Below are 21,760 nucleotides of genomic sequence, written 5' to 3' on the forward strand. Positions count from 1 at the left end.
TTTCCATGTTGGGGTGCCTGATTCACCACAATTGTGATCATCACATACTTTTCAACCTGTAGCTTTAAGCTTTTTTTTTTTTTAAGTGTGGATGTCTTTCTCCCGTAAAAGCAGAAGGAGCGTGGAGCTTACAGGGTGCCGGGTGGTGTAAAAGTATAGGTGAGTCGTTAGTGTACAGAGTGAAGAATTGTGGGAAGAGAAAAGAAATCAGAATGATTTAAATAAGAAAGTCGCAACGTAGAAAAGATGGTCTAGATCCAATGGCCCATTTGGTTGTGGGCCCAAAAGCCTTTGCCTGTGCCACTTTGTTGCAAAGGCGAAAACATGTGGCATGAGAAACTGGGAGGTTGCGTGTATAAAAAGCATAGTCTGAAGGTCGTGAAAATGAGATGGTCAGGGATCGGGGGTCTCTATTCTATTTTTACGAGAAAAACATGTGATTCCGACCGGGGATAATGGCCAAATTGTAACAGGGGGCGTGAGTAAAAGAGAGCACTTAGCAGAGGATGGTTTCGATCCATCGACCTCTGGGTTATGGGCCCAGCACGCTTCCGCTGCGCCACTCTGCTGCCATACCTCCAAAAGAGAGGGGTAGAATATTACCCGCTGACTGTTGTTAAGACGCTAATGTGGAGGCCATCTCTGTGTTGCAATTGTCCATTTGTTGGCGGCTGTAGTTCCACGCAGTTGTTATGTTTTATCATTCTCTTCTTTTTATTGTGTTGATCAGAAGGTCCTCTAAGAAACATACTCCATTTACCATGTTGTGGCTTTTTTACGACTTTAATCAAAGTGGGGGAGCGTGGTTGTCTCTGTGGCGCAATTGGTTAGCGCGTTCGGCTGTTAACCGGAAGGTTGGTGGTTCAAGCCCACCCAGGGACGGCAGTGTCCTCTTTTTGTCTCAGTTGCATGTTACAGAAAATCCTATGGTGCCTCTCAACTTAAAGTTTCGGCCAGAAGAGGAGGGCACCGGTTGTAAGACCATTTCAACATGTACAGTGTGAAAAATTTTGAGAAGAGAAAAAAATCCCAGTGATTTGGATGACATAGTTGCAATGTAGAAAGAATGGTCCAGAGCCTTTGGCCCTCTTTGGTTGTGGGCCTAAATGTCTTTCCATGCGCCACTCTGTTTCAAAGAAGATGACACATGACATGAGAAACTGGGAGGTTCAAGCAAAGCTTGAAGGTTGTGAAAACTTTTTTTTGTCTGATAACCAAAAGGTTGGTGGTTCAAGCCCACCCAGGGATGATTGTACCCTCTTTTTGTTTCAGTTGCATGTCAGAGTTACAGAAAGTCCTACTGTGGCTCTCAACTGAGAGTTTCGGTCGGATGCCCATTTCAAATACCCAACACAAACAAGAGACCCCTCTGAAAATAGATAGAAGACGAGGGCACCGGGAGAGCATTTGTCGACAGGTTGAAACATCATCTATGAGACTAACAAAAGTTCCTTCGAGCCGGAATTGAACCAGCGACCTAAGGATTGCTGATTTTCTACTACAGTCCTCCGCTCTACCAGCTGAGCTATCGAAGGCTTGCCGAGCTGGTTGTCGGGTGCTTCCTAAGCTTGCAAATGAGTTACATGAGTAGGGAAACAGAGGAGAATTGTCCCGCTCTTTGAAAAACTCGGCAAACCAAAACTTTGGAGAATACGGGCGTCGATCCCGTTACCTCTCGCATGCTAAGCGAGCGCTCTACCATTTGAGCTAATCCCCCTTCTGGCAGTACATGTTGGGGTCCATGCTGGTTTCCATGTTGGGGTGCCTGATTCACCACAATTGTGATCATCACATACTTTTCAACCTGTAGCTTTAAGCTTTTTTTTTTTTTTTTTTTAAGTGTGGATGTCTTTCTCCCGTAAAAGCAGAAGGAGCGTGGAGCTTACAGGGTGCCGGGTGGTGTAAAAGTATAGGTGAGTCGTTAGTGTACAGAGTGAAGAATTGTGGGAAGAGAAAAGAAATCAGAATGATTTAAATAAGAAAGTCGCAACGTAGAAAAGATGGTCTAGATCCAATGGCCCATTTGGTTGTGGGCCCAAAAGCCTTTGCCTGTGCCACTTTGTTGCAAAGGCGAAAACATGTGGCATGAGAAACTGGGAGGTTGCGTGTATAAAAAGCATAGTCTGAAGGTCGTGAAAATGAGATGGTCAGGGATCGGGGGTCTCTATTCTATTTTTACGAGAAAAACATGTGATTCCGACCGGGGATAATGGCCAAATTGTAACAGGGGGCGTGAGTAAAAGAGAGCACTTAGCAGAGGATGGTTTCGATCCATCGACCTCTGGGTTATGGGCCCAGCACGCTTCCGCTGCGCCACTCTGCTGCCATACCTCCAAAAGAAAGGGGTAGCCTATTACCCGCTGACTGTTGTTAAGACGCTAATGTGGAGGCCATCTCTGTGTTGCAATTGTCCATTTGTTGGCGGCTGTAGTTCCACGCAGTTGTTATGTTTTATCATTCTCTTCTTTTTATTGTGTTGATCAGAAGGTCCTCTAAGAAACATACTCCATTTACCATGTTGTGGCTTTTTTACGACTTTAATCAAAGTGGGGGAGCGTGGTTGTCTCTGTGGCGCAATTGGTTAGCGCGTTCGGCTGTTAACCGGAAGGTTGGTGGTTCAAGCCCACCCAGGGACGGCAGTGTCCTCTTTTTGTCTCAGTTGCATGTTACAGAAAATCCTATGGTGCCTCTCAACTTAAAGTTTCGGCCAGAAGAGGAGGGCACCGGTTGTAAGACCATTTCAACATGTACAGTGTGAAAAATTTTGAGAAGAGAAAAAAATCCCAGTGATTTGGATGACATAGTTGCAATGTAGAAAGAATGGTCCAGAGCCTTTGGCCCTCTTTGGTTGTGGGCCTAAATGTCTTTCCATGCGCCACTCTGTTTCAAAGAAGATGACACATGACATGAGAAACTGGGAGGTTCAAGCAAAGCTTGAAGGTTGTGAAAACTTTTTTTTGTCTGATAACCAAAAGGTTGGTGGTTCAAGCCCACCCAGGGATGATTGTACCCTCTTTTTGTTTCAGTTGCATGTCAGAGTTACAGAAAGTCCTACTGTGGCTCTCAACTGAGAGTTTCGGTCGGATGCCCATTTCAAATACCCAACACAAACAAGAGACCCCTCTGAAAATAGATAGAAGACGAGGGCACCGGGAGAGCATTTGTCGACAGGTTGAAACATCATCTATGAGACTAACAAAAGTTCCTTCGAGCCGGAATTGAACCAGCGACCTAAGGATTGCTGATTTTCTACTACAGTCCTCCGCTCTACCAGCTGAGCTATCGAAGGCTTGCCGAGCTGGTTGTCGGGTGCTTCCTAAGCTTGCAAATGAGTTACATGAGTAGGGAAACAGAGGAGAATTGTCCCGCTCTTTGAAAAACTCGGCAAACCAAAACTTTGGAGAATACGGGCGTCGATCCCGTTACCTCTCGCATGCTAAGCGAGCGCTCTACCATTTGAGCTAATCCCCCTTCTGGCAGTCCATGTTGGGGTCCATGCTGGTTTCCATGTTGGGGTGCCTGATTCACCACAATTGTGATCATCACATACTTTTCAACCTGTAGCTTTAAGCTTTTTTTTTTTTTAAGTGTGGATGTCTTTCTCCCGTAAAAGCAGAAGGAGCGTGGAGCTTACAGGGTGCCGGGTGGTGTAAAAGTATAGGTGAGTCGTTAGTGTACAGAGTGAAGAATTGTGGGAAGAGAAAAGAAATCAGAATGATTTAAATAAGAAAGTCGCAACGTAGAAAAGATGGTCTAGATCCAATGGCCCATTTGGTTGTGGGCCCAAAAGCCTTTGCCTGTGCCACTTTGTTGCAAAGGCGAAAACATGTGGCATGAGAAACTGGGAGGTTGCGTGTATAAAAAGCATAGTCTGAAGGTCGTGAAAATGAGATGGTCAGGGATCGGGGGTCTCTATTCTATTTTTACGAGAAAAACATGTGATTCCGACCGGGGATAATGGCCAAATTGTAACAGGGGGCGTGAGTAAAAGAGAGCACTTAGCAGAGGATGGTTTCGATCCATCGACCTCTGGGTTATGGGCCCAGCACGCTTCCGCTGCGCCACTCTGCTGCCATACCTCCAAAAGAGAGGGGTAGAATATTACCCGCTGACTGTTGTTAAGACGCTAATGTGGAGGCCATCTCTGTGTTGCAATTGTCCATTTGTTGGCGGCTGTAGTTCCACGCAGTTGTTATGTTTTATCATTCTCTTCTTTTTATTGTGTTGATCAGAAGGTCCTCTAAGAAACATACTCCATTTACCATGTTGTGGCTTTTTTACGACTTTAATCAAAGTGGGGGAGCGTGGTTGTCTCTGTGGCGCAATTGGTTAGCGCGTTCGGCTGTTAACCGGAAGGTTGGTGGTTCAAGCCCACCCAGGGACGGCAGTGTCCTCTTTTTGTCTCAGTTGCATGTTACAGAAAATCCTATGGTGCCTCTCAACTTAAAGTTTCGGCCAGAAGAGGAGGGCACCGGTTGTAAGACCATTTCAACATGTACAGTGTGAAAAATTTTGAGAAGAGAAAAAAATCCCAGTGATTTGGATGACATAGTTGCAATGTAGAAAGAATGGTCCAGAGCCTTTGGCCCTCTTTGGTTGTGGGCCTAAATGTCTTTCCATGCGCCACTCTGTTTCAAAGAAGATGACACATGACATGAGAAACTGGGAGGTTCAAGCAAAGCTTGAAGGTTGTGAAAACTTTTTTTTGTCTGATAACCAAAAGGTTGGTGGTTCAAGCCCACCCAGGGATGATTGTACCCTCTTTTTGTTTCAGTTGCATGTCAGAGTTACAGAAAGTCCTACTGTGGCTCTCAACTGAGAGTTTCGGTCGGATGCCCATTTCAAATACCCAACACAAACAAGAGACCCCTCTGAAAATAGATAGAAGACGAGGGCACCGGGAGAGCATTTGTCGACAGGTTGAAACATCATCTATGAGACTAACAAAAGTTCCTTCGAGCCGGAATTGAACCAGCGACCTAAGGATTGCTGATTTTCTACTACAGTCCTCCGCTCTACCAGCTGAGCTATCGAAGGCTTGCCGAGCTGGTTGTCGGGTGCTTCCTAAGCTTGCAAATGAGTTACATGAGTAGGGAAACAGAGGAGAATTGTCCCGCTCTTTGAAAAACTCGGCAAACCAAAACTTTGGAGAATACGGGCGTCGATCCCGTTACCTCTCGCATGCTAAGCGAGCGCTCTACCATTTGAGCTAATCCCCCTTCTGGCAGTACATGTTGGGGTCCATGCTGGTTTCCATGTTGGGGTGCCTGATTCACCACAATTGTGATCATCACATACTTTTCAACCTGTAGCTTTAAGCTTTTTTTTTTTTTTTTTTTAAGTGTGGATGTCTTTCTCCCGTAAAAGCAGAAGGAGCGTGGAGCTTACAGGGTGCCGGGTGGTGTAAAAGTATAGGTGAGTCGTTAGTGTACAGAGTGAAGAATTGTGGGAAGAGAAAAGAAATCAGAATGATTTAAATAAGAAAGTCGCAACGTAGAAAAGATGGTCTAGATCCAATGGCCCATTTGGTTGTGGGCCCAAAAGCCTTTGCCTGTGCCACTTTGTTGCAAAGGCGAAAACATGTGGCATGAGAAACTGGGAGGTTGCGTGTATAAAAAGCATAGTCTGAAGGTCGTGAAAATGAGATGGTCAGGGATCGGGGGTCTCTATTCTATTTTTACGAGAAAAACATGTGATTCCGACCGGGGATAATGGCCAAATTGTAACAGGGGGCGTGAGTAAAAGAGAGCACTTAGCAGAGGATGGTTTCGATCCATCGACCTCTGGGTTATGGGCCCAGCACGCTTCCGCTGCGCCACTCTGCTGCCATACCTCCAAAAGAAAGGGGTAGCCTATTACCCGCTGACTGTTGTTAAGACGCTAATGTGGAGGCCATCTCTGTGTTGCAATTGTCCATTTGTTGGCGGCTGTAGTTCCACGCAGTTGTTATGTTTTATCATTCTCTTCTTTTTATTGTGTTGATCAGAAGGTCCTCTAAGAAACATACTCCATTTACCATGTTGTGGCTTTTTTACGACTTTAATCAAAGTGGGGGAGCGTGGTTGTCTCTGTGGCGCAATTGGTTAGCGCGTTCGGCTGTTAACCGGAAGGTTGGTGGTTCAAGCCCACCCAGGGACGGCAGTGTCCTCTTTTTGTCTCAGTTGCATGTTACAGAAAATCCTATGGTGCCTCTCAACTTAAAGTTTCGGCCAGAAGAGGAGGGCACCGGTTGTAAGACCATTTCAACATGTACAGTGTGAAAAATTTTGAGAAGAGAAAAAAATCCCAGTGATTTGGATGACATAGTTGCAATGTAGAAAGAATGGTCCAGAGCCTTTGGCCCTCTTTGGTTGTGGGCCTAAATGTCTTTCCATGCGCCACTCTGTTTCAAAGAAGATGACACATGACATGAGAAACTGGGAGGTTCAAGCAAAGCTTGAAGGTTGTGAAAACTTTTTTTTGTCTGATAACCAAAAGGTTGGTGGTTCAAGCCCACCCAGGGATGATTGTACCCTCTTTTTGTTTCAGTTGCATGTCAGAGTTACAGAAAGTCCTACTGTGGCTCTCAACTGGGAGTTTCGGTCGGATGCCCATTTCAAATACCCAACACAAACAAGAGACCCCTCTGAAAATAGATAGAAGACGAGGGCACCGGGAGAGCATTTGTCGACAGGTTGAAACATCATCTATGAGACTAACAAAAGTTCCTTCGAGCCGGAATTGAACCAGCGACCTAAGGATTGCTGATTTTCTACTACAGTCCTCCGCTCTACCAGCTGAGCTATCGAAGGCTTGCCGAGCTGGTTGTCGGGTGCTTCCTAAGCTTGCAAATGAGTTACATGAGTAGGGAAACAGAGGAGAATTGTCCCGCTCTTTGAAAAACTCGGCAAACCAAAACTTTGGAGAATACGGGCGTCGATCCCGTTACCTCTCGCATGCTAAGCGAGCGCTCTACCATTTGAGCTAATCCCCCTTCTGGCAGTCCATGTTGGGGTCCATGCTGGTTTCCATGTTGGGGTGCCTGATTCACCACAATTGTGATCATCACATACTTTTCAACCTGTAGCTTTAAGCTTTTTTTTTTTTTTTTTTTTTTTAAGTGTGGATGTCTTTCTCCCGTAAAAGCAGAAGGAGCGTGGAGCTTACAGGGTGCCGGGTGGTGTAAAAGTATAGGTGAGTCGTTAGTGTACAGAGTGAAGAATTGTGGGAAGAGAAAAGAAATCAGAATGATTTAAATAAGAAAGTCGCAACGTAGAAAAGATGGTCTAGATCCAATGGCCCATTTGGTTGTGGGCCCAAAAGCCTTTGCCTGTGCCACTTTGTTGCAAAGGCGAAAACATGTGGCATGAGAAACTGGGAGGTTGCGTGTATAAAAAGCATAGTCTGAAGGTCGTGAAAATGAGATGGTCAGGGATCGGGGGTCTCTATTCTATTTTTACGAGAAAAACATGTGATTCCGACCGGGGATAATGGCCAAATTGTAACAGGGGGCGTGAGTAAAAGAGAGCACTTAGCAGAGGATGGTTTCGATCCATCGACCTCTGGGTTATGGGCCCAGCACGCTTCCGCTGCGCCACTCTGCTGCCATACCTCCAAAAGAGAGGGGTAGCCTATTACCCGCTGACTGTTGTTAAGACGCTAATGTGGAGGCCATCTCTGTGTTGCAATTGTCCATTTGTTGGCGGCTGTAGTTCCACGCAGTTGTTATGTTTTATCATTCTCTTCTTTTTATTGTGTTGATCAGAAGGTCCTCTAAGAAACATACTCCATTTACCATGTTGTGGCTTTTTTACGACTTTAATCAAAGTGGGGGAGCGTGGTTGTCTATGTGGCGCAATTGGTTAGCGGGTTCGGCTGTTAACCGGAAGGTTGGTGGTTCAAGCCCACCCAGGGACGGCAGTGTCCTCTTTTTGTCTCAGTTGCATGTTACAGAAAATCCTATGGTGCCTCTCAACTTAAAGTTTCGGCCAGAAGAGGTTGTAAGACCATTTCAACATGTACAGTGTGAAAAATTTTGAGAAGAGAAAAAAATCCCAGTGATTTGGATGACATAGTTGCAATGTAGAAAGAATGGTCCAGAGCCTTTGGCCCTCTTTGGTTGTGGGCCTAAATGTCTTTCCATGCGCCACTCTGTTTCAAAGAAGATGACACATGACATGAGAAACTGGGAGGTTCAAGCAAAGCTTGAAGGTTGTGAAAACTTTTTTTTGTCTGATAACCAAAAGGTTGGTGGTTCAAGCCCACCCAGGGATGATTGTACCCTCTTTTTGTTTCAGTTGCATGTCAGAGTTACAGAAAGTCCTACTGTGGCTCTCAACTGAGAGTTTCGGTCGGATGCCCATTTCAAATACCCAACACAAACAAGAGACCCCTCTGAAAATAGATAGAAGACGAGGGCACCGGGAGAGCATTTGTCGACAGGTTGAAACATCATCTATGAGACTAACAAAAGTTCCTTCGAGCCGGAATTGAACCAGCGACCTAAGGATTGCTGATTTTCTACTACAGTCCTCCGCTCTACCAGCTGAGCTATCGAAGGCTTGCCGAGCTGGTTGTCGGGTGCTTCCTAAGCTTGCAAATGAGTTCCATGAGTAGGGAAACAGAGGAGAATTGTCCCGCTCTTTGAAAAACTCGGCAAACCAAAACTTTGGAGAATACGGGCGTCGATCCCATTACCTCTCGCATGCTAAGCGAGCGCTCTACCATTTGAGCTAATCCCCCTTCTGGCAGTCCATGTTGGGGTCCATGCTGGTTTCCATGTTGGGGTGCCTGATTCACCACAATTGTGATCATCACATACTTTTCAACCTGTAGCTTTAAGCTTTTTTTTTTTTTTTTATTTTTTTTTTTTAAGTGTGGATGTCTTTCTCCCGTAAAAGCAGAAGGAGCGTGGAGCTTACAGGGTGCCGGGTGGTGTAAAAGTATAGGTGAGTCATTAGTGTACAGAGTGAAGAATTGTGGGAAGAGAAAAGAAATCAGAATGATTTAAATAAGAAAGTCGCAACGTAGAAAAGATGGTCTAGATCCAATGGCCCATTTGGTTGTGGGCCCAAAAGCCTTTGCCTGTGCCACTTTGTTGCAAAGGCGAAAACATGTGGCATGAGAAACTGGGAGGTTGCGTGTATAAAAAGCATAGTCTGAAGGTCGTGAAAATGAGATGGTCAGGGATCGGGGGTCTCTATTCTATTTTTACGAGAAAAACATGTGATTCCGACCGGGGATAATGGCCAAATTGTAACAGGGGGCGTGAGTAAAAGAGAGCACTTAGCAGAGGATGGTTTCGATCCATCGACCTCTGGGTTATGGGCCCAGCACGCTTCCGCTGCGCCACTCTGCTGCCATACCTCCAAAAGAGAGGGGTAGCCTATTACCCGCTGACTGTTGTTAAGACGCTAATGTGGAGGCCATCTCTGTGTTGCAATTGTCCATTTGTTGGCGGCTGTAGTTCCACGCAGTTGTTATGTTTTATCATTCTCTTCTTTTTATTGTGTTGATCAGAAGGTCCTCTAAGAAACATACTCCATTTACCATGTTGTGGCTTTTTTACGACTTTAATCAAAGTGGGGGAGCGTGGTTGTCTCTGTGGCGCAATTGGTTAGCGCGTTCGGCTGTTAACCGGAAGGTTGGTGGTTCAAGCCCACCCAGGGACGGCAGTGTCCTCTTTTTGTCTCAGTTGCATGTTACAGAAAATCCTATGGTGCCTCTCAACTTAAAGTTTCGGCCAGAAGAGGAGGGCACCGGTTGTAAGACCATTTCAACATGTACAGTGTGAAAAATTTTGAGAAGAGAAAAAAATCCCAGTGATTTGGATGACATAGTTGCAATGTAGAAAGAATGGTCCAGAGCCTTTGGCCCTCTTTGGTTGTGGGCCTAAATGTCTTTCCATGCGCCACTCTGTTTCAAAGAAGATGACACATGACATGAGAAACTGGGAGGTTCAAGCAAAGCTTGAAGGTTGTGAAAACTTTTTTTTGTCTGATAACCAAAAGGTTGGTGGTTCAAGCCCACCCAGGGATGATTGTACCCTCTTTTTGTTTCAGTTGCATGTCAGAGTTACAGAAAGTCCTACTGTGGCTCTCAACTGAGAGTTTCGGTCGGATGCCCATTTCAAATACCCAACACAAACAAGAGACCCCTCTGAAAATAGATAGAAGACGAGGGCACCGGGAGAGCATTTGTCGACAGGTTGAAACATCATCTATGAGACTAACAAAAGTTCCTTCGAGCCGGAATTGAACCAGCGACCTAAGGATTGCTGATTTTCTACTACAGTCCTCCGCTCTACCAGCTGAGCTATCGAAGGCTTGCCGAGCTGGTTGTCGGGTGCTTCCTAAGCTTGCAAATGAGTTACATGAGTAGGGAAACAGAGGAGAATTGTCCCGCTCTTTGAAAAACTCGGCAAACCAAAACTTTGGAGAATACGGGCGTCGATCCCGTTACCTCTCGCATGCTAAGCGAGCGCTCTACCATTTGAGCTAATCCCCCTTCTGGCAGTCCATGTTGGGGTCCATGCTGGTTTCCATGTTGGGGTGCCTGATTCACCACAATTGTGATCATCACATACTTTTCAACCTGTAGCTTTAAGCTTTTTTTTTTTTTTTTATTTTTTTTTTTTAAGTGTGGATGTCTTTCTCCCGTAAAAGCAGAAGGAGCGTGGAGCTTACAGGGTGCCGGGTGGTGTAAAAGTATAGGTGAGTCGTTAGTGTACAGAGTGAAGAATTGTGGGAAGAGAAAAGAAATCAGAATGATTTAAATAAGAAAGTCGCAACGTAGAAAAGATGGTCTAGATCCAATGGCCCATTTGGTTGTGGGCCCAAAAGCCTTTGCCTGTGCCACTTTGTTGCAAAGGCGAAAACATGTGGCATGAGAAACTGGGAGATTGCGTGTATAAAAAGCATAGTCTGAAGGTCGTGAAAATGAGATGGTCAGGGATCGGGGGTCTCTATTCTATTTTTACGAGAAAAACATGTGATTCCGACCGGGGATAATGGCCAAATTGTAACAGGGGGCGTGAGTAAAAGAGAGCACTTAGCAGAGGATGGTTTCGATCCATCGACCTCTGGGTTATGGGCCCAGCACGCTTCCGCTGCGCCACTCTGCTGCCATACCTCCAAAAGAGAGGGGTAGCCTATTACCCGCTGACTGTTGTTAAGACGCTAATGTGGAGGCCATCTCTGTGTTGCAATTGTCCATTTGTTGGCGGCTGTAGTTCCACGCAGTTGTTATGTTTTATCATTCTCTTCTTTTTATTGTGTTGATCAGAAGGTCCTCTAAGAAACATACTCCATTTACCATGTTGTGGCTTTTTTACGACTTTAATCAAAGTGGGGGAGCGTGGTTGTCTCTGTGGCGCAATTGGTTAGCGCGTTCGGCTGTTAACCGGAAGGTTGGTGGTTCAAGCCCACCCAGGGACGGCAGTGTCCTCTTTTTGTCTCAGTTGCATGTTACAGAAAATCCTATGGTGCCTCTCAACTTAAAGTTTCGGCCAGAAGAGGAGGGCACCGGTTGTAAGACCATTTCAACATGTACAGTGTGAAAAATTTTGAGAAGAGAAAAAAATCCCAGTGATTTGGATGACATAGTTGCAATGTAGAAAGAATGGTCCAGAGCCTTTGGCCCTCTTTGGTTGTGGGCCTAAATGTCTTTCCATGCGCCACTCTGTTTCAAAGAAGATGACACATGACATGAGAAACTGGGAGGTTCAAGCAAAGCTTGAAGGTTGTGAAAACTTTTTTTTGTCTGATAACCAAAAGGTTGGTGGTTCAAGCCCACCCAGGGATGATTGTACCCTCTTTTTGTTTCAGTTGCATGTCAGAGTTACAGAAAGTCCTACTGTGGCTCTCAACTGAGAGTTTCGGTCGGATGCCCATTTCAAATACCCAACACAAACAAGAGACCCCTCTGAAAATAGATAGAAGACGAGGGCACCGGGAGAGCATTTGTCGACAGGTTGAAACATCATCTATGAGACTAACAAAAGTTCCTTCGAGCCGGAATTGAACCAGCGACCTAAGGATTGCTGATTTTCTACTACAGTCCTCCGCTCTACCAGCTGAGCTATCGAAGGCTTGCCGAGCTGGTTGTCGGGTGCTTCCTAAGCTTGCAAATGAGTTACATGAGTAGGGAAACAGAGGAGAATTGTCCCGCTCTTTGAAAAACTCGGCAAACCAAAACTTTGGAGAATACGGGCGTCGATCCCGTTACCTCTCGCATGCTAAGCGAGCGCTCTACCATTTGAGCTAATCCCCCTTCTGGCAGTCCATGTTGGGGTCCATGCTGGTTTCCATGTTGGGGTGCCTGATTCACCACAATTGTGATCATCACATACTTTTCAACCTGTAGCTTTATGCTTTTTTTTATTTTTTTATTTTTTTTTTTTAAGTGTGGATGTCTTTCTCCCGTAAAAGCAGAAGGAGCGTGGAGCTTACAGGGTGCCGGGTGGTGTAAAAGTATAGGTGAGTCGTTAGTGTACAGAGTGAAGAATTGTGGGAAGAGAAAAGAAATCAGAATGATTTAAATAAGAAAGTCGCAACGTAGAAAAGATGGTCTAGATCCAATGGCCCATTTGGTTGTGGGCCCAAAAGCCTTTGCCTGTGCCACTTTGTTGCAAAGGCGAAAACATGTGGCATGAGAAACTGGGAGGTTGCGTGTATAAAAAGCATAGTCTGAAGGTCGTGAAAATGAGATGGTCAGGGATCGGGGGTCTCTATTCTATTTTTACGAGAAAAACATGTGATTCCGACCGGGGATAATGGCCAAATTGTAACAGGGGGCGTGAGTAAAAGAGAGCACTTAGCAGAGGATGGTTTCGATCCATCGACCTCTGGGTTATGGGCCCAGCACGCTTCCGCTGCGCCACTCTGCTGCCATACCTCCAAAAGAGAGGGGTAGCCTATTACCCGCTGACTGTTGTTAAGACGCTAATGTGGAGGCCATCTCTGTGTTGCAATTGTCCATTTGTTGGCGGCTGTAGTTCCACGCAGTTGTTATGTTTTATCATTCTCTTCTTTTTATTGTGTTGATCAGAAGGTCCTCTAAGAAACATACTCCATTTACCATGTTGTGGCTTTTTTACGACTTTAATCAAAGTGGGGGAGCGTGGTTGTCTCTGTGGCGCAATTGGTTAGCGCGTTCGGCTGTTAACCAGAAGGTTGGTGGTTCAAGCCCACCCAGGGACGGCAGTGTCCTCTTTTTGTCTCAGTTGCATGTTACAGAAAATCCTATGGTGCCTCTCAACTTAAAGTTTCGGCCAGAAGAGGAGGGCACCGGTTGTAAGACCATTTCAACATGTACAGTGTGAAAAATTTTGAGAAGAGAAAAAAATCCCAGTGATTTGGATGACATAGTTGCAATGTAGAAAGAATGGTCCAGAGCCTTTGGCCCTCTTTGGTTGTGGGCCTAAATGTCTTTCCATGCGCCACTCTGTTTCAAAGAAGATGACACATGACATGAGAAACTGGGAGGTTCAAGCAAAGCTTGAAGGTTGTGAAAACTTTTTTTTGTCTGATAACCAAAAGGTTGGTGGTTCAAGCCCACCCAGGGATGATTGTACCCTCTTTTTGTTTCAGTTGCATGTCAGAGTTACAGAAAGTCCTACTGTGGCTCTCAACTGAGAGTTTCGGTCGGATGCCCATTTCAAATACCCAACACAAACAAGAGACCCCTCTGAAAATAGATAGAAGACGAGGGCACCGGGAGAGCATTTGTCGACAGGTTGAAACATCATCTATGAGACTAACAAAAGTTCCTTCGAGCCGGAATTGAACCAGCGACCTAAGGATTGCTGATTTTCTACTACAGTCCTCCGCTCTACCAGCTGAGCTATCGAAGGCTTGCCGAGCTGGTTGTCGGGTGCTTCCTAAGCTTGCAAATGAGTTACATGAGTAGGGAAACAGAGGAGAATTGTCCCGCTCTTTGAAAAACTCGGCAAACCAAAACTTTGGAGAATACGGGCGTCGATCCCGTTACCTCTCGCATGCTAAGCGAGCGCTCTACCATTTGAGCTAATCCCCCTTCTGGCAGTCCATGTTGGGGTCCATGCTGGTTTCCATGTTGGGGTGCCTGATTCACCACAATTGTGATCATCACATACTTTTCAACCTGTAGCTTTAAGCTTTTTTTTTTTTTTTTATTTTTATTTTTTAAGTGTGGATGTCTTTCTCCCGTAAAAGCAGAAGGAGCGTGGAGCTTACAGGGTGCCGGGTGGTGTAAAAGTATAGGTGAGTCGTTAGTGTACAGAGTGAAGAATTGTGGGAAGAGAAAAGAAATCAGAATGATTTAAATAAGAAAGTCGCAACGTAGAAAAGATGGTCTAGATCCAATGGCCCATTTGGTTGTGGGCCCAAAAGCCTTTGCCTGTGCCACTTTGTTGCAAAGGCGAAAACATGTGGCATGAGAAACTGGGAGGTTGCGTGTATAAAAAGCATAGTCTGAAGGTCGTGAAAATGAGATGGTCAGGGATCGGGGGTCTCTATTCTATTTTTACGAGAAAAACATGTGATTCCGACCGGGGATAATGGCCAAATTGTAACAGGGGGCGTGAGTAAAAGAGAGCACTTAGCAGAGGATGGTTTCGATCCATCGACCTCTGGGTTATGGGCCCAGCACGCTTCCGCTGCGCCACTCTGCTGCCATACCTCCAAAAGAGAGGGGTAGCCTATTACCCGCTGACTGTTGTTAAGACGCTAATGTGGAGGCCATCTCTGTGTTGCAATTGTCCATTTGTTGGCGGCTGTAGTTCCACGCAGTTGTTATGTTTTATCATTCTCTTCTTTTTATTGTGTTGATCAGAAGGTCCTCTAAGAAACATACTCCATTTACCATGTTGTGGCTTTTTTACGACTTTAATCAAAGTGGGGGAGCGTGGTTGTCTCTGTGGCGCAATTGGTTAGCGCGTTCGGCTGTTAACCGGAAGGTTGGTGGTTCAAGCCCACCCAGGGACGGCAGTGTCCTCTTTTTGTCTCAGTTGCATGTTACAGAAAATCCTATGGTGCCTCTCAACTTAAAGTTTCGGCCAGAAGAGGAGGGCACCGGTTGTAAGACCATTTCAACATGTACAGGGTGAAAAATTTTGAAAAGAGAAAAAAATCCCAGTGATTTGGATGACATAGTTGCAATGTAGAAAGAATGGTCCAGAGCCTTTGGCCCTCTTTGGTTGTGGGCCTAAATGTCTTTCCATGCGCCACTCTGTTTCAAAGAAGATGACACATGACATGAGAAACTGGGAGGTTCAAGCAAAGCTTGAAGGTTGTGAAAACTTTTTTTTGTCTGATAACCAAAAGGTTGGTGGTTCAAGCCCACCCAGGGATGATTGTACCCTCTTTTTGTTTCAGTTGCATGTCAGAGTTACAGAAAGTCCTACTGTGGCTCTCAACTGAGAGTTTCGGTCGGATGCCCATTTCAAATACCCAACACAAACAAGAGACCCCTCTGAAAATAGATAGAAGACGAGGGCACCGGGAGAGCATTTGTCGACAGGTTGAAACATCATCTATGAGACTAACAAAAGTTCCTTCGAGCCGGAATTGAACCAGCGACCTAAGGATTGCTGATTTTCTACTACAGTCCTCCGCTCTACCAGCTGAGCTATCGAAGGCTTGCTGAGCTGGTTGTCGGGTGCTTCCTAAGCTTGCAAATGAGTTACATGAGTAGGGAAACAGAGGAGAATTGTCCCGCTCTTTGAAAAACTCGGCAAACCAAAACTTTGGAGAATACGGGCGTCGATCCCGTTACCTCTCGCATGCTAAGCGAGCACTCTACCATTTGAGCTAATCCCCCTTCTGGCAGTCCATGCTGGGGTCCATGCTGGTTTCCATGTTGGGGTGCCTGATTCACCACAATTGTGATCATCACATACTTTTCAACCTGTAGCTTTAAGCTTTTTTTATTTTTTTTATTTTTTTTTTTTAAGTGTGGATGTCTTTCTCCCGTAAAAGCAGAAGGAGCGTGAAGCTTACAGGGTGCCGGGTGGTGTAAAAGTATAGGTGAGTCGTTAGTGTACAGAGTGAAGAATTGTGGGAAGAGAAAAGAAATCAGAATGATTTAAATAAGAAAGTCGCAACGTAGAAAAGATGGTCTAGATCCAATGGCCCATTTGGTTGTGGGCCCAAAAGCCTTTGCCTGTGCCACTTTGTTGCAAAGGCGAAAACATGTGGCATGAGAAACTGGGAGGTTGCGTGTATAAAAAGCATAGTCTGAAGGTCGTGAAAATTAGATGGTCAGGGATCGGGGGTCTCTATTCTATTTTTACGAGAAAAACATGTGATTCCGACCGGGGATAATGGCCAAATTGTAACAGGGGGCGTGAGTAAAAGAGAGCACTTAGCAGAGGATGGTTTCGATCCATCGACCTCTGGGTTATGGGCCCAGCACGCTTCCGCTGCGCCACTCTGCTGCCATACCTCCAAAAGAGAGGGGTAGCCTATTACCCGCTGACTGTTGTTAAGACGCTAATGTGGAGGCCATCTCTGTGTTGCAATTGTCCAATTGTTGGCGGCTGTAGTTCCACGCAGTTGTTATGTTTTATCATTCTCTTCTTTTTATTGTGTTGATCAGAAGGTCCTCTAAGAAACATACTCCATTTACCATGTTGTGGCTTTTTTACGACTTTAATCAAAGTGGGGGAGCGTGGTTGTCTCTGTGGCGCAATTGGTTAGCGCGTTCGGCTGTTAACCGGAAGGTTGGTGGTTCAAGCCCACCCAGGGACGGCAGTGTCCTCTTTTTGTCTCAGTTGCATGTTACAGAAAATCCTATGGTGCCTCTCAACTTAAAGTTTCGGCCAGAAGAGGAGGGCACCGGTTGTAAGACCATTTCAACATGTACAGTGTGAAAAATTTTGAGAAGAGAAAAAAATCCCAGTGATTTGGATGACATAGTTGCAATGTAGAAAGAATGGTCCAGAGCCTTTGGCCCTCTTTGGTTGTGGGCCTAAATGTCTTTCCATGCGCCACTCTGTTTCAAAGAAGATGACACATGACATGAGAAACTGGGAGGTTCAAGCAAAGCTTGAAGGTTATGAAAACTTTTTTTTGTCTGATAACCAAAAGGTTGGTGGTTCAAGCCCACCCAGGGATGATTGTACCCTCTTTTTGTTTCAGTTGCATGTCAGAGTTACAGAAAGTCCTACTGTGGCTCTCAACTGAGAGTTTCGGTCGGATGCCCATTTCAAATACCCAACACAAACAAGAGACCCCTCTGAAAATAGATAGAAGACGAGGGCACCGGGAGAGCATTTGTCGACAGGTTGAAACATCATCTATGAGACTAACAAAAGTTCCTTCGAGCCGGATTTGAACCAGCGACCTAAGGATTGCTGATTTTCTACTACAGTCCTCCGCTCTACCAGCTGAGCTATCGAAGGCTTGCCGAGCTGGTTGTCGGGTGCTTCCTAAGCTTGCAAATGAGTTACATGAGTAGGGAAACAGAGGAGAATTGTCCCGCTCTTTGAAAAACTCGGCAAACCAAAACTTTGGCGAATACGGGCGTCGATCCCGTTACCTCTCGCATGCTAAGCGAGCGCTCTACCATTTGAGCTAATCCCCCTTCTGGCAGTCCATGTTGGGGTCCATGCTGGTTTCCATGTTGGGGTGCCTGATTCACCACAATTGTGATCATCACATACTTTTCAACCTGTAGCTTTAAGCTTTTTTTTTTTTTTTAATTTTTTTTTTTTAAGTGTGGATGTCTTTCTCCCGTAAAAGCAGAAGGAGCGTGGAGCTTACAGGGTGCCGGGTGGTGTAAAAGTATAGGTGAGTCGTTAGTGTACAGAGTGAAGAATTGTGGGAAGAGAAAAGAAATCAGAATGATTTAAATAAGAAAGTCGCAACGTAGAAAAGATGGTCTAGATCCAATGGCCCATTTGGTTGTGGGCCCAAAAGCCTTTGCCTGTGCCACTTTGTTGCAAAGGCGAAAACATGTGGCATGAGAAACTGGGAGGTTGCGTGTATAAAAAGCATAGTCTGAAGGTCGTGAAAATGAGATGGTCAGGGATCGGGGGTCTCTATTCTATTTTTACGAGAAAAACATGTGATTCCGACCGGGGATAATGGCCAAATTGTAACAGGGGGCGTGAGTAAAAGAGAGCACTTAGCAGAGGATGGTTTCGATCCATCGACCTCTGGGTTATGGGCCCAGCACGCTTCCGCTGCGCCACTCTGCTGCCATACCTCCAAAAGAGAGGGGTAGCCTATTACCCGCTGACTGTTGTTAAGACGCTAATGTGGAGGCCATCTCTGTGTTGCAATTGTCCATTTGTTGGCGGCTGTAGTTCCACGCAGTTGTTATGTTTTATCATTCTCTTCTTTTTATTGTGTTGATCAGAAGGTCCTCTAAGAAACATACTCCATTTACCATGTTGTGGCTTTTTTACGACTTTAATCAAAGTGGGGGAGCGTGGTTGTCTCTGTGGCGCAATTGGTTAGCGCGTTCGGCTGTTAACCGGAAGGTTGGTGGTTCAAGCCCACCCAGGGACGGCAGTGTCCTCTTTTTGTCTCAGTTGCATGTTACAGAAAATCCTATGGTGCCTCTCAACTTAAAGTTTCGGCCAGAAGAGGAGGGCACCGGTTGTAAGACCATTTCAACATGTACAGTGTGAAAAATTTTGAAAAGAGAAAAAAATCCCAGTGATTTGGATGACATAGTTGCAATGTAGAAAGAATGGTCCAGAGCCTTTGGCCCTCTTTGGTTGTGGGCCTAAATGTCTTTCCATGCGCCACTCTGTTTCAAAGAAGATGACACATGACATGAGAAACTGGGAGGTTCAAGCAAAGCTTGAAGGTTGTGAAAACTTTTTTTTGTCTGATAACCAAAAGGTTGGTGGTTCAAGCCCACCCAGGGATGATTGTACCCTCTTTTTGTTTCAGTTGCATGTCAGAGTTACAGAAAGTCCTACTGTGGCTCTCAACTGAGAGTTTCGGTCGGATGCCCATTTCAAATACCCAACACAAACAAGAGACCCCTCTGAAAATAGATAGAAGACGAGGGCACCGGGAGAGCATTTGTCGACAGGTTGAAACATCATCTATGAGACTAACAAAAGTTCCTTCGAGCCGGAATTGAACCAGCGACCTAAGGATTGCTGATTTTCTACTACAGTCCTCCGCTCTACCAGCTGAGCTATCGAAGGCTTGCCGAGCTGGTTGTCGGGTGCTTCCTAAGCTTGCAAATGAGTTACATGAGTAGGGAAACAGAGGAGAATTGTCCCGCTCTTTGAAAAACTCGGCAAACCAAAACTTTGGAGAATACAGGCGTCGATCCCGTTACCTCTCGCATGCTAAGCGAGCGCTCTACCATTTGAGCTAATCCCCCTTCTGGCAGTCCATGTTGGGGTCCATGCTGGTTTCCATGTTGGGGTGCCTGATTCACCACAATTGTGATCATCACATACTTTTCAACCTGTAGCTTTAAGCTTTTTTTTTTTTTTTTTTTTTTTAAGTGTGGATGTCTTTCTCCCGTAAAAGCAGAAGGAGCGTGGAGCTTACAGGGTGCCGGGTGGTGTAAAAGTATAGGTGAGTCGTTAGTGTACAGAGTGAAGAATTGTGGGAAGAGAAAAGAAATCAGAATGATTTAAATAAGAAAGTCGCAACGTAGAAAAGATGGTCTAGATCCAATGGCCCATTTGGTTGTGGGCCCAAAAGCCTTTGCCTGTGCCACTTTGTTGCAAAGGCGAAAACATGTGGCATGAGAAACTGGGAGGTTGCGTGTATAAAAAGCATAGTCTGAAGGTCGTGAAAATGAGATGGTCAGGGATCGGGGGTCTCTATTCTATTTTTACGAGAAAAACATGTGATTCCGACCGGGGATAATGGCCAAATTGTAACAGGGGGCGTGAGTAAAAGAGAGCACTTAGCAGAGGATGGTTTCGATCCATCGACCTCTGGGTTATGGGCCCAGCACGCTTCCGCTGCGCCACTCTGCTGCCATACCTCCAAAAGAGAGGGGTAGCCTATTACCCGCTGACTGTTGTTAAGACGCTAATGTGGAGGCCATCTCTGTGTTGCAATTGTCCATTTGTTGGCGGCTGTAGTTCCACGCAGTTGTTATGTTTTATCATTCTCTTCTTTTTATTGTGTTGATCAGAAGGTCCTCTAAGAAACATACTCCATTTACCATGTTGTGGCTTTTTTACGACTTTAATCAAAGTGGGGGAGCGTGGTTGTCTCTGTGGCGCAATTGGTTAGCGCGTTCGGCTGTTAACCGGAAGGTTGGTGGTTCAAGCCCACCCAGGGACGGCAGTGTCCTCTTTTTGTCTCAGTTGCATGTTACAGAAAATCCTATGGTGCCTCTCAACTTAAAGTTTCGGCCAGAAGAGGAGGGCACCGGTTGTAAGACCATTTCAACATGTACAGTGTGAAAAATTTTGAAAAGAGAAAAAAATCCCAGTGATTTGGATGACATAGTTGCAATGTAGAAAGAATGGTCCAGAGCCTTTGGCCCTCTTTGGTTGTGGGCCTAAATGTCTTTCCATGCGCCACTCTGTTTCAAAGAAGATGACACATGACATGAGAAACTGGGAGGTTCAAGCAAAGCTTGAAGGTTGTGAAAACTTTTTTTTGTCTGATAACCAAAAGGTTGGTGGTTCAAGCCCACCCAGGGATGATTGTACCCTCTTTTTGTTTCAGTTGCATGTCAGAGTTACAGAAAGTCCTACTGTGGCTCTCAACTGAGAGTTTCGGTCGGATGCCCATTTCAAATACCCAACACAAACAAGAGACCCCTCTGAAAATAGATAGAAGACGAGGGCACCGGGAGAGCATTTGTCGACAGGTTGAAACATCATCTATGAGACTAACAAAAGTTCCTTCGAGCCGGAATTGAACCAGCGACTTAAGGATTGCTGATTTTCTACTACAGTCCTCCGCTCTACCAGCTGAGCTATCGAAGGCTTGCCGAGCTGGTTGTCGGGTGCTTCCTAAGCTTGCAAATGAGTTACATGAGTAGGGAAACAGAGGAGAATTGTCCCGCTCTTTGAAAAACTCGGCAAACCAAAACTTTGGAGAATACGGGCGTCGATCCCGTTACCTCTCGCATGCTAAGCGAGCACTCTACCATTTGAGCTAATCCCCCTTCTGGCAGTCCATGTTGGGGTCCATGCTGGTTTCCATGTTGGGGTGCCTGATTCACCACAATTGTGATCATCACATACTTTTCAACCTGTAGCTTTAAGCTTTTTTTTTTTTTTTTTTTTTTTTAAGTGTGGATGTCTTTCTCCCGTAAAAGCAGAAGGAGCGTGGAGCTTACAGGGTGCCGGGTGGTGTAAAAGTATAGGTGAGTCGTTAGTGTACAGAGTGAAGAATTGTGGGAAGAGAAAAGAAATCAGAATGATTTAAATAAGAAAGTCGCAACGTAGAAAAGATGGTCTAGATCCAATGGCCCATTTGGTTGTGGGCCCAAAAGCCTTTGCCTGTGCCACTTTGTTGCAAAGGCGAAAACATGTGGCATGAGAAACTGGGAGGTTGCGTGTATAAAAAGCATAGTCTGAAGGTCGTGAAAATGAGATGGTCAGGGATCGGGGGTCTCTATTCTATTTTTACGAGAAAAACATGTGATTCCGACCGGGGATAATGGCCAAATTGTAACAGGGGGCGTGAGTAAAAGAGAGCACTTAGCAGAGGATGGTTTCGATCCATCGACCTCTGGGTTATGGGCCCAGCACGCTTCCGCTGCGCCACTCTGCTGCCATACCTCCAAAAGAGAGGGGTAGCCTATTACCCGCTGACTGTTGTTAAGACGCTAATGTGGAGGCCATCTCTGTGTTGCAATT

The 21,760-nt window shown here is 45.6% G+C and overlaps 21 non-coding genes across 21 annotated transcripts; 10 read left to right on the forward strand and 11 right to left on the reverse strand.

The window, feature by feature from the left end:
• The first annotated feature begins 808 nt into the window (after window positions 1-808).
• TRNAN-GUU (transfer RNA asparagine (anticodon GUU)) lies at window positions 809-882 on the forward strand. The gene has a single exon. It is a non-coding gene; the product is annotated as a tRNA-Asn (tRNA).
• A 567-nt stretch (window positions 883-1,449) lies between these two features.
• On the reverse strand, window positions 1,450-1,535 carry TRNAY-GUA (transfer RNA tyrosine (anticodon GUA)). The gene is given in 2 exon segments: window positions 1,450-1,485; window positions 1,499-1,535. It is a non-coding gene; the product is annotated as a tRNA-Tyr (tRNA).
• A 1,027-nt stretch (window positions 1,536-2,562) lies between these two features.
• Window positions 2,563-2,636, forward strand: TRNAN-GUU (transfer RNA asparagine (anticodon GUU)). The gene has a single exon. It is a non-coding gene; the product is annotated as a tRNA-Asn (tRNA).
• Window positions 2,637-3,203: 567 nt separating this feature from the next.
• On the reverse strand, window positions 3,204-3,289 carry TRNAY-GUA (transfer RNA tyrosine (anticodon GUA)). Its single transcript is given in 2 exon segments — window positions 3,204-3,239; window positions 3,253-3,289. It is a non-coding gene; the product is annotated as a tRNA-Tyr (tRNA).
• A 1,021-nt stretch (window positions 3,290-4,310) lies between these two features.
• TRNAN-GUU (transfer RNA asparagine (anticodon GUU)) lies at window positions 4,311-4,384 on the forward strand. The gene has a single exon. It is a non-coding gene; the product is annotated as a tRNA-Asn (tRNA).
• Window positions 4,385-4,951: 567 nt separating this feature from the next.
• TRNAY-GUA (transfer RNA tyrosine (anticodon GUA)) lies at window positions 4,952-5,037 on the reverse strand. The gene is given in 2 exon segments: window positions 4,952-4,987; window positions 5,001-5,037. It is a non-coding gene; the product is annotated as a tRNA-Tyr (tRNA).
• Window positions 5,038-6,064: 1,027 nt separating this feature from the next.
• TRNAN-GUU (transfer RNA asparagine (anticodon GUU)) lies at window positions 6,065-6,138 on the forward strand. Its single transcript has one exon. It is a non-coding gene; the product is annotated as a tRNA-Asn (tRNA).
• A 567-nt stretch (window positions 6,139-6,705) lies between these two features.
• On the reverse strand, window positions 6,706-6,791 carry TRNAY-GUA (transfer RNA tyrosine (anticodon GUA)). The gene is given in 2 exon segments: window positions 6,706-6,741; window positions 6,755-6,791. It is a non-coding gene; the product is annotated as a tRNA-Tyr (tRNA).
• Window positions 6,792-8,453: 1,662 nt separating this feature from the next.
• Window positions 8,454-8,539, reverse strand: TRNAY-GUA (transfer RNA tyrosine (anticodon GUA)). The gene is given in 2 exon segments: window positions 8,454-8,489; window positions 8,503-8,539. It is a non-coding gene; the product is annotated as a tRNA-Tyr (tRNA).
• Window positions 8,540-9,576: 1,037 nt separating this feature from the next.
• TRNAN-GUU (transfer RNA asparagine (anticodon GUU)) lies at window positions 9,577-9,650 on the forward strand. Its single transcript has one exon. It is a non-coding gene; the product is annotated as a tRNA-Asn (tRNA).
• Window positions 9,651-10,217: 567 nt separating this feature from the next.
• Window positions 10,218-10,303, reverse strand: TRNAY-GUA (transfer RNA tyrosine (anticodon GUA)). The gene is given in 2 exon segments: window positions 10,218-10,253; window positions 10,267-10,303. It is a non-coding gene; the product is annotated as a tRNA-Tyr (tRNA).
• A 1,037-nt stretch (window positions 10,304-11,340) lies between these two features.
• On the forward strand, window positions 11,341-11,414 carry TRNAN-GUU (transfer RNA asparagine (anticodon GUU)). The gene has a single exon. It is a non-coding gene; the product is annotated as a tRNA-Asn (tRNA).
• A 567-nt stretch (window positions 11,415-11,981) lies between these two features.
• TRNAY-GUA (transfer RNA tyrosine (anticodon GUA)) lies at window positions 11,982-12,067 on the reverse strand. Its single transcript is given in 2 exon segments — window positions 11,982-12,017; window positions 12,031-12,067. It is a non-coding gene; the product is annotated as a tRNA-Tyr (tRNA).
• Window positions 12,068-13,745: 1,678 nt separating this feature from the next.
• Window positions 13,746-13,831, reverse strand: TRNAY-GUA (transfer RNA tyrosine (anticodon GUA)). The gene is given in 2 exon segments: window positions 13,746-13,781; window positions 13,795-13,831. It is a non-coding gene; the product is annotated as a tRNA-Tyr (tRNA).
• Window positions 13,832-14,868: 1,037 nt separating this feature from the next.
• On the forward strand, window positions 14,869-14,942 carry TRNAN-GUU (transfer RNA asparagine (anticodon GUU)). Its single transcript has one exon. It is a non-coding gene; the product is annotated as a tRNA-Asn (tRNA).
• Window positions 14,943-15,509: 567 nt separating this feature from the next.
• TRNAY-GUA (transfer RNA tyrosine (anticodon GUA)) lies at window positions 15,510-15,595 on the reverse strand. The gene is given in 2 exon segments: window positions 15,510-15,545; window positions 15,559-15,595. It is a non-coding gene; the product is annotated as a tRNA-Tyr (tRNA).
• Window positions 15,596-16,632: 1,037 nt separating this feature from the next.
• TRNAN-GUU (transfer RNA asparagine (anticodon GUU)) lies at window positions 16,633-16,706 on the forward strand. The gene has a single exon. It is a non-coding gene; the product is annotated as a tRNA-Asn (tRNA).
• Window positions 16,707-17,273: 567 nt separating this feature from the next.
• Window positions 17,274-17,359, reverse strand: TRNAY-GUA (transfer RNA tyrosine (anticodon GUA)). The gene is given in 2 exon segments: window positions 17,274-17,309; window positions 17,323-17,359. It is a non-coding gene; the product is annotated as a tRNA-Tyr (tRNA).
• A 1,037-nt stretch (window positions 17,360-18,396) lies between these two features.
• On the forward strand, window positions 18,397-18,470 carry TRNAN-GUU (transfer RNA asparagine (anticodon GUU)). Its single transcript has one exon. It is a non-coding gene; the product is annotated as a tRNA-Asn (tRNA).
• A 567-nt stretch (window positions 18,471-19,037) lies between these two features.
• On the reverse strand, window positions 19,038-19,123 carry TRNAY-GUA (transfer RNA tyrosine (anticodon GUA)). Its single transcript is given in 2 exon segments — window positions 19,038-19,073; window positions 19,087-19,123. It is a non-coding gene; the product is annotated as a tRNA-Tyr (tRNA).
• A 1,031-nt stretch (window positions 19,124-20,154) lies between these two features.
• TRNAN-GUU (transfer RNA asparagine (anticodon GUU)) lies at window positions 20,155-20,228 on the forward strand. The gene has a single exon. It is a non-coding gene; the product is annotated as a tRNA-Asn (tRNA).
• Window positions 20,229-21,760: the final 1,532 nt, after the last annotated feature.

Source organism: Rhinoderma darwinii (genome assembly GCF_050947455.1).
Source record: "Rhinoderma darwinii isolate aRhiDar2 chromosome 4 unlocalized genomic scaffold, aRhiDar2.hap1 SUPER_4_unloc_10, whole genome shotgun sequence".
In the NCBI taxonomy this organism is placed as follows: Eukaryota; Metazoa; Chordata; class Amphibia; order Anura; family Rhinodermatidae; genus Rhinoderma; species Rhinoderma darwinii.